The sequence below is a fragment of the Thalia democratica genome, chromosome 5 (assembly GCF_965202585.1).
Source record: "Thalia democratica chromosome 5, ktThaDemo2.hap1.1, whole genome shotgun sequence".
NCBI lineage: Eukaryota > Metazoa > Chordata > Thaliacea > Salpida > Salpidae > Thalia > Thalia democratica.
Genome location: NC_139169.1, coordinates 18,702,841 through 18,711,236, shown reverse-complemented (window position 1 = coordinate 18,711,236; position 8,396 = coordinate 18,702,841). Strand labels below are relative to the sequence as shown.

Here is an 8,396-nt window from a genome sequence, read left to right as displayed (position 1 = left end):
AAACCTAAAAGAAAAATACACCAGGTCCTTAGACCAAACTTTTTGAGCGCTTTTTTTATCGTGGAATAAACAATATATATGTGGAATTTATAAATAGAATGGGGTTTGTTTAATAAATACAACACACGGTAAGTTTAACATTATTTGATACTTAAAATAAAATACTAAAATACTTTAAGTTAAATTCTGCAAATAAAAGTATAAAATATATTATTTGTTTTAAATAAGTAGAGATCTCTTTTATTATTCGTTTTGTGATTTAGTTTCATTTTAATCAGAAAAAAATATAAAAAATGTTTTAGAAGCCGATTTTCTAATTTTAAATCACTAAACTTAAGTAACACTAAAGCACAGAATGACAGTAGAACACAGAATGACACTAAAGCACAGAGTGACACTTTAGCACGGGGTGACACTTTAGCACGGAGTGACACATTAGCACGGAGTGACACTTTAGCACGATCGATTTTTTTAAGTACTAAAATTTAATGCTAATTAAGAATGTATTTAATAAAATGTTTAACATTTAACTTTATAAAGTCAGCATCCTGTTGATTACGCATTTCAGACACTTTAAAGTGTGAATTCAAAGGGCAAATATATCTACTAAAGTTATTTTTGTTCAAAGTTATTGTTAAGTAAGTAGTAAATTGTTATACAAGCTTGGCAGCCTTTAAAATTAAATTACGAATTATAGTTAAATAAATCCTTTGTAGATAGCAATAAGTTAAAAAAATCCTAAATAGGCTCTTTCTATCACAATCAGACTTGTCTAAAGTTTCTTTGTTATAGTTTTGTCTTTAAGTAATTTCTAAATATTTTTTGACTTGTACATATAATTATATGTTGAAAATATAAAAGTAAATGTTTTAAAATACCTTTAGTTAAAATGTTTTGGTAAAATAAGTTAATAAAACTTGTAAAACTACTTTTATATTATTATTAGAAAGTTAATGTTTGATTTTAAATAACTAGTAGTATTTCATACTAAACACGAAGTTTTAGTAAAAGCTTTAGCTTGTAACATATTTAATACTTCTTAACTCTTAGTCTACATGTTGCAAATTTAGATTTCTAAACGTAACAGTAAAAATATTAGGTAAGCATTAAAAAAGAGTGTCACCGTGCTAAAGTAAGGCCTTGCTAAAATGTCACTCTGTGCTTTAGTGTCATTCCGTGCTAAAGTTTCACTCTGTTCTAAAGTGACGCCCGTGCTTTTCTGAGCCGTTCTCAAAAGTCAGAGTACCAGAATTCAACTATAAAGAAACTTTAACAATGAATAAATACTTGTTTGTATTAACTTAAAGTTTCATGCTAAGGTAAATGAGTGGCGACTTTCTCATAAAAATCTAACATATAAGCAATAGGTAATAAACACAAATTGTAACTTAAATGAGAAAATTACCACAAAATTACTCGAAAATGACATTCTAAGTTAAAACAAACACTTATTTGTTCAACATTCAGTACTTTCAGAATTCATGCATACCTGTTATAATAGATAGAGTATTATAATAGTATTATAATTACACTAAAAAGATTAAAAAAATAAAAAAAATGTATGCACTGTATTTATTAAATTTAATAACATTTTATTGTTGTAGAAAAGCTAGCTTAAAACATGTTTAGTACGAGTATCTAAACTACTAAATTTCTTTGCAAGCTTAATTGGGACTTGCAAAGTTCCATCCTTAACTAAAAAAGCCAAATTAGTCAGTCAACTGCATTAGTAAATAAATTACCAATGAAATACTCTTTGAATTGGACTTAAGGTATGTTATTATATTACTATTTACTATACTGTGATAGAATAGAGTTTTGGTGGCTATCATTGTTTAAATCATTAAATTTGTTCAGTCACATACAATTTAAATTGGATTTTTGTGTTGTTTTGTTTCATGTATTTGAGAAGTCTATAAATTTTAAGTATGATGCACATGATTCACATTTATGTCATGTTATTGAGAATAATAATTTTTGTATGAATTCTGTTATTCCTTTAACAGTCATATTATAAATAATTAAATTATTAAAATTTCGGCTTGTGCAAATATATTTATTTAGAACTAGTTATTAATAAAGCACATCCCTAATCAATTTATATGTCTTAACTTTAGTACATAATTTTGTTCTTTATTATTTTCAAATTACAAATATGTTTTTGAGTCAAGTTCTTAATCTTTAAAACCTTTTATGACTATAACCTATAATAAAAATAACATTTTGTTCAGCTAAGACTAAAGAGTGTTTCCTAAAACTGCTATTTACAGGGTTGCCACTTAACCAGGAAACCTGGAATAACCTTAAAAAACCTTGAATTTAACAAAATAGGCATTAAAACCGGAAAAACCTGAAATTTAAAAATTTTTGAAAATAACCTAGAAAAGCCTAGAATTTTAAACAAAAATCACCAAAAAAATCTAGAATATTAACAATTTTGACATGCTCAGTATTAAAGTTTTGGTTAGACTCAATAAATCTATCAAAAAAATAAAAAATTTGTCAACATCAAAATTTTTTTTCATCGAAAAACACATTTAAAGTAGCTTAACATTATTTTTAAAATGTTTTTTTTCTACTATTTAATACAGTTACTTACCTTAAACTTAACTTTAAACAAAGAATAGAACCTAAAATGTGTAATTTAAAAACCTGGAAGAAATATGGAAAACATGGAGAATTTTGATAAATTAATGGCAACCCTGTATTAACAGTATCAAAACTAATTGCTAAATTTTAGTATTCAGTTGAGCAAATGAAAATGATTTATAATAATAGTCATAGTTTTTAAGAAGTTAAAATGTCACTAATTAAGTCTATAATTTAATAAAAAAGTTTCCACAGATAAAATAAGAGTCATTACGGTTTAAACCATATATGAAGAAGTTTTTATATAATCCAATATAAATAGAATATTTTAGTCATTTAAAAATGACTAAGTAGTTTAGAAATTTTTTTACTTATTCAAATAATTTAATTCAGGGTCACCTTTCACTCAGTATACTCAAGATAACTTTTAAAAGCTTAAAATTTTTGAAAATCTCAGAATAACTTGGGGTTATATGATAAAGGGTTTAAAAACTTAAGTTGACTCTGACCATTAAGTTTTTTTATTTATTTAACACTATTTTAAAGATTTTGTTTAAAATCAGTCAAAATTTTTTAAAGTTTTGTTTAAGGAAATTTTTTTGATTTTCAATGTTTTGTAACCAATTTTATTCAAAAACAAGTTTATTGATTCATTCATTTAAGGACAGATTTTTGGTCTTAAGATAGTTATTTTGACCGAGTGGTAACCCTGTAATTAAGATTTTACCATTAAGTTTTAATGAAATCTAATTAAACTCTTTAATAAAATCTAATTATAACTTGGATGACTTAGAAGTTTATTAATCACTTAAGATAGTTATTTTGATTGAGTGGTAACCCTGTAATTAGGGTATTAATGAAATCCATGAGTTGTGAGAATAATAGTTCAAAAAAATAATTTGATAAGTTATTTTGATTTGTTTTAAGTTCTCTACCAATGCTATATAAAGGTTAGAGAGCTTAATCAACTTTTAAAAGTTTATGTGTAGCAATCAAATTTATTGTTTTATCAATTTTTTACTCTATTGATCACACGTTGTAATCAAAAAATTATTTAACTCCAACTACAATTGTTACAAGTTTTGAATTCATTTAGATTATTTGTCAGTATAACATAGCCACTAATTATTGTTAAACTTCATGAAAAGTTAATTTTAGGCAAGTATCTAGTATTTAACTTATTATGATTGACCCCCCACCACAGTGGAAAGAACTATTTATTATCTTGCAAATAGCCCACAAGCCAGTCCTCTCAGCATTTCACTGGCATGAGCAGCACAGGTTCTCTTCCCTTTCAGCCCCACTCATGTACACCGACCTTGCAGACTACTTGTCACTGCTGCAGCCCGTGGTTGACAGAAAAACAAATGAGCTTCAAATGCTGCCAACTGTTTTTCATTTGAGGCTGAAAAACAGAATATCTTTGCTGTGTTTTTTGAAAGAAATTTACAATAGTATTCCTCCAGCGGAACAAATCTATTTGGTCAGTCACTTGCAAAGCGCACTAGACCAACACACCTGTTCAGCCACTAACCATTATTTCAAGCTTTTGTTACCCCATTCTATAACAGCATTAAGCTTTACAGACAAGATGTCTTCTAAGTTTGATTTTCTCAAAACTTTTAGTTCAGATACCATGTATGAGAAGTTAAATAGTAGTACAAAAAGTAAAATGCAGTTTAAGGAAGCAGAAATAGAAAAAGCTATTATCAGTGAGCACCAAGCAAATATTAATGTAAGTTCAACTAACAATAAAAATCCAAGTAGTCATAAAAAAGCAGTCAAAAGGTCAATGAAAGCTGACGATCATGAGGAAATAGATATCAAAAAGGTAAAGCTTTTAGCAGAATCAGTCATAGTTGAAGATGTTGTTGACCTCACTATCACAGAAGACTATCAAGATGAATTTAAAACTCTTCTTGAGAAAAAGAATTCACATCATATAGTAGATTATCTTTCAAATTTTGGTGATAAGCTAAGTTTTGATTTTAAAGTTATTGAGTTTTCAGAAGAGCTAATCACTGAAGTTTTAGAAAAAGCTGGACTAAAAAGTCATCAGTGTAGTTTAAAAGCCCTTGAACTTTTTGTAGTGCCATACTTAAGTGCTATTTCCAAGTCAGTCAAACAAGGTCTGTTCAGCATTTGCAAAACAATTTGTAAAAATTTTCCTAATGATGCTATTGCCTATTTGTTAGAACCCTTAATATTAAAAGCTTCAGTTCTTAACAGGGCACATGCATCTTTCATTGTTTCCTGCCTTAAATTACTACCAAGTAGTGATCTAAGTTGCAGCTTCTTGGTCAGTCTTTTAAACAGATGTGACAACAGGACTACTTTAAGTAACAAAAAGAATGAAAAAGACATTGAAGCTGTCGTGCAAATACTCAACTTTTACATAACTTTACCCCTTGACCAACACCACCTGCAAAAGATTATTAGCTTTTTCATGGTGACAGTCACTGATCATCCTAAGCTGTTTTCCCTGTCTAAGCTTGTGCTGGCTTTTGTGAAAAAGTTTGCTGTCAAATTGAGAAAAGCTGATGAAAGTAGCTTGATTGATGACCTGGGTGCAGTCATACCTTTGATGAAAAGTTCTTTGAACAAAGTTTGCCAGTCCACTTTCAACAAGCTTGTTAACTAAGCACTGTAGGATATGGATTTATCTCACAGTACTTAGTTTATTTTATAAGAACCCAAACTGAAATTTATTCTAAGAAATAATTATTTTCAATGTAATTTATCATAATTGCTTGCGATTTCAAAAATCATTTAGTTTTGCAGTACATTCAAGTTTATGCAAGTTGCCTAATTCATATTTAGTTAATTTGTGCTTAAATCAACACTTTTATTATTCCTCTTAATTTTATCAAGCTATAGCTAATTATAGTAGATAGCATATATTTTAGTTTTTTATCTTCTAGGCTCAATAGATGCTCTTTTTAGTCACTCTTTTATTTATTACTCTAATATGTGTATTATAGTTTTTGACTATTTTTAAGTTTATTAAAAGTTATTGCTTCCTAATTTATAAATATGAAGTGCCCCTTATATTTTGTTCAAGCTTTTTCAAAAATATACTTTCTTAAGTTTTTAAAATACTCAATTCATATAGAAATACTCATGTATCTTTTTTTTCTTAAGTTAAGGCTACTCACTAAAATAATTTGAGTCTATCTTAATAATTTTGCTTTTAATATATTATACATGAACAGAAAGCTGTTAAATGAAGGTTATTAACTAAATATTGCTAAAAACAAGGTGGTGTTTTATTTTTCATGCTATTTACCACCCCAACGGTATCTAAATTTTATGAAAAGACTAATTCAAAATATATCTTAACAGACAACTTAAGTAAAAATGAGAGCAAAGTGGAAGAAGAAGCGCGTACGTCGTTTGAAGAGAAAACGCAGGAAGATGAGAGCCAGGAGCAAGTAAAAAGCTTGAGGTGAATTTATCTATTTTGCTTTTATTTAAAATTCAATTTAGTTGTTTGCTTAAGTGGATAATTGTACTTTGAATAAAAATAATCTTAGGGTTGCTTTTTACATGTTTATATATATAAGTATCATCTATTAATATGTGTTATATATTTTATTAATGATCTTAAATTTTTTAATGGTAAACAGTTCTAAATGTCTCCTTTTTTGAAAAATATCTATCATTATCAATAATTTGTTATGTATAAACGTGTTGAGTTTTTTGAAGAAAACAAGCAAATTTCTAAGTAAAAAGTTTATAACATGAGTATATTTTTTCATTTTAAGTAAACAAGCTCTTAATTAAATGTTTATTAACTTAGTTCTAAGTCTTTTAAAACTGCAATAATATATTAAATTAGTTCAATGTTTTGTTGTTCCTTAAATATTACTTTTTCAAATGTAGGTTTATAAAATTGTTTTAATTTTATTTTTAATTTATGTTTTTTCAATTCTTTCCATTTATGATTGGGTTTTGAAATTTTGTGTGACTAAACTGTTTTTAACAGCCATAATTGGGTAGCTTCAAATTTCCACTACTGTTTTTGAATTACTTGAAAATCATGCAACTAATTTGCATATTTGCAGAGTCAGTGAATTTTATTCTTGTTATAATTTTATTTTAATAATAGAATTTAAAATTTTGATTTATTTTTTTATGTTTGGGTAAGGGGGGGTTAAGGGTATAAGTATAAAAAAAAGGTTTAAAAATGTTTTGCTGACTCAGCAAATATGCAACTTAGTTGCATGATTTTTAAGTAATTTAAAAACAATAATGGAAATTTGAAGCTACCCGTCATAGTTATGTAGTGTGTATATCATCAAATAATTTATTAATCGTTTATTGCCCTAAATTTTAAAATATGATCACTTATAAACTTGTTCAATTTTTGTGAAAACAATTATGTATGTTGTTGCTAAAGACTTATCTGTTATTTCTAAGTTTGTGATAAATTGCCAAGTTGATTTTAGCCAATTTATAGTACCTTTCTCATAGCTACCAGTGAGCTCAGTTTTTAGAAATAAAAAGAGTTCCAAATACTATTTAGTCTTAGAATATTTTAAAAGTATTTTTCATTTGGGTTTTTATCAAGTAGATCTGAATGATAGTTGTTTGACCGAATTAGTTTTGAGCTAGATCACCTATCCTATAGTTTGTTAATTTTTTTAAAGGAAAAAACATGCGAAAACTAATTTATTATAATTAAAGTTGTAAGCTTATTTGTTTAACGTTTTGATAAGTCTCATTTGCAATTTTATTTTACAATAGACACTATAGTAATATATATTTTATTCTTCAGGCCTTCCTTCCATCCTCCAGACTTCAATGAAGTCATCAACAACTCTCTATGACGTCACCGCAACATCCGACTTGTTTATGACGTCACATCAGACTGCAGATGGTTTCGTTGGATTCCGTTGAGGATATTTCATTTGTTTTGTGATGATTCTTATTTGAACTGATTAAAACAATTGTCCTATATTTGGGTGTTCCTTCGCTTTTGTTTATTATGATTATTTGAATTCAACTGCTGTATATTGTCTTTATACTTATTTAAACCAAAGACTAAATGAATGTTTCAGTGCTAAATTTTAAAACTGAACAAGTTATGGTGTTAGATTGATAAAAAGTAGCTTATGGCAGCAGTATTATTATTATTTATCTTAATCTATTTGTTAAGAGAAATCCACTTAAACACTACATATAAATTATAATAAACCTATTAAAGGTCTAAAACAATTATCAAAATTAATTGTAGTTATAATTAGTAAGGGTGAAAAAGTAGTATACGGGCGACATCTAATAAATGGGGGTTATGAAATTGGTTAAAAAACCTTGGTTTGATTAGTTAACAACCCACTTTAATCAACTATTAATTGTTTTTCGTGATATGGCCTAAAACTTTATTTAAGAATTTAAATAGTCGCTCACAAAATAGAAATGGTTTAATAAGTATAAAAACCCCTCCTTTACGCTCCTAAGTTTATTGTGAGTGTTTGACAATGAATATTTTTCCAAAAAACCTTGTTATTACGTGATTTCTGCTGTTGATATGTACAGGGTAGCCAAAAATCCTGAAATTTCTACCACCTTAAGTTGTAAAATTTCGATTTGTCGCAGAAAATCTATCATAGATGACAACTTTTGGTCATCAATATATATATATACAGGGTTCCCACTTTACCTGATAAAACTTATATTTGAGAAATTTCAAAAAAAAACTTTGAGTTTTTACATGTTCAGTGGTAGTATTTTGTAATAATCAAATATTTTTTATTAAGTTTCTTTTCTTTAAATTGAAAATAGACCCTAAAATGTGTACTTTTAAA

The 8,396-nt window shown here is 27.2% G+C and overlaps 1 long non-coding RNA gene across 1 annotated transcript; it reads left to right on the top strand.

Annotated features, from left to right (window-relative positions):
* Positions 1–1,753: 1,753 nt before the first annotated feature.
* Positions 1,754–7,548, top strand: LOC145837002 (uncharacterized). Its single transcript, XR_014369898.1, has 3 exons — positions 1,754–1,772; positions 5,932–6,034; positions 7,367–7,548. It is a non-coding gene; the product is annotated as an uncharacterized LOC145837002 (long non-coding RNA).
* Positions 7,549–8,396: the final 848 nt, after the last annotated feature.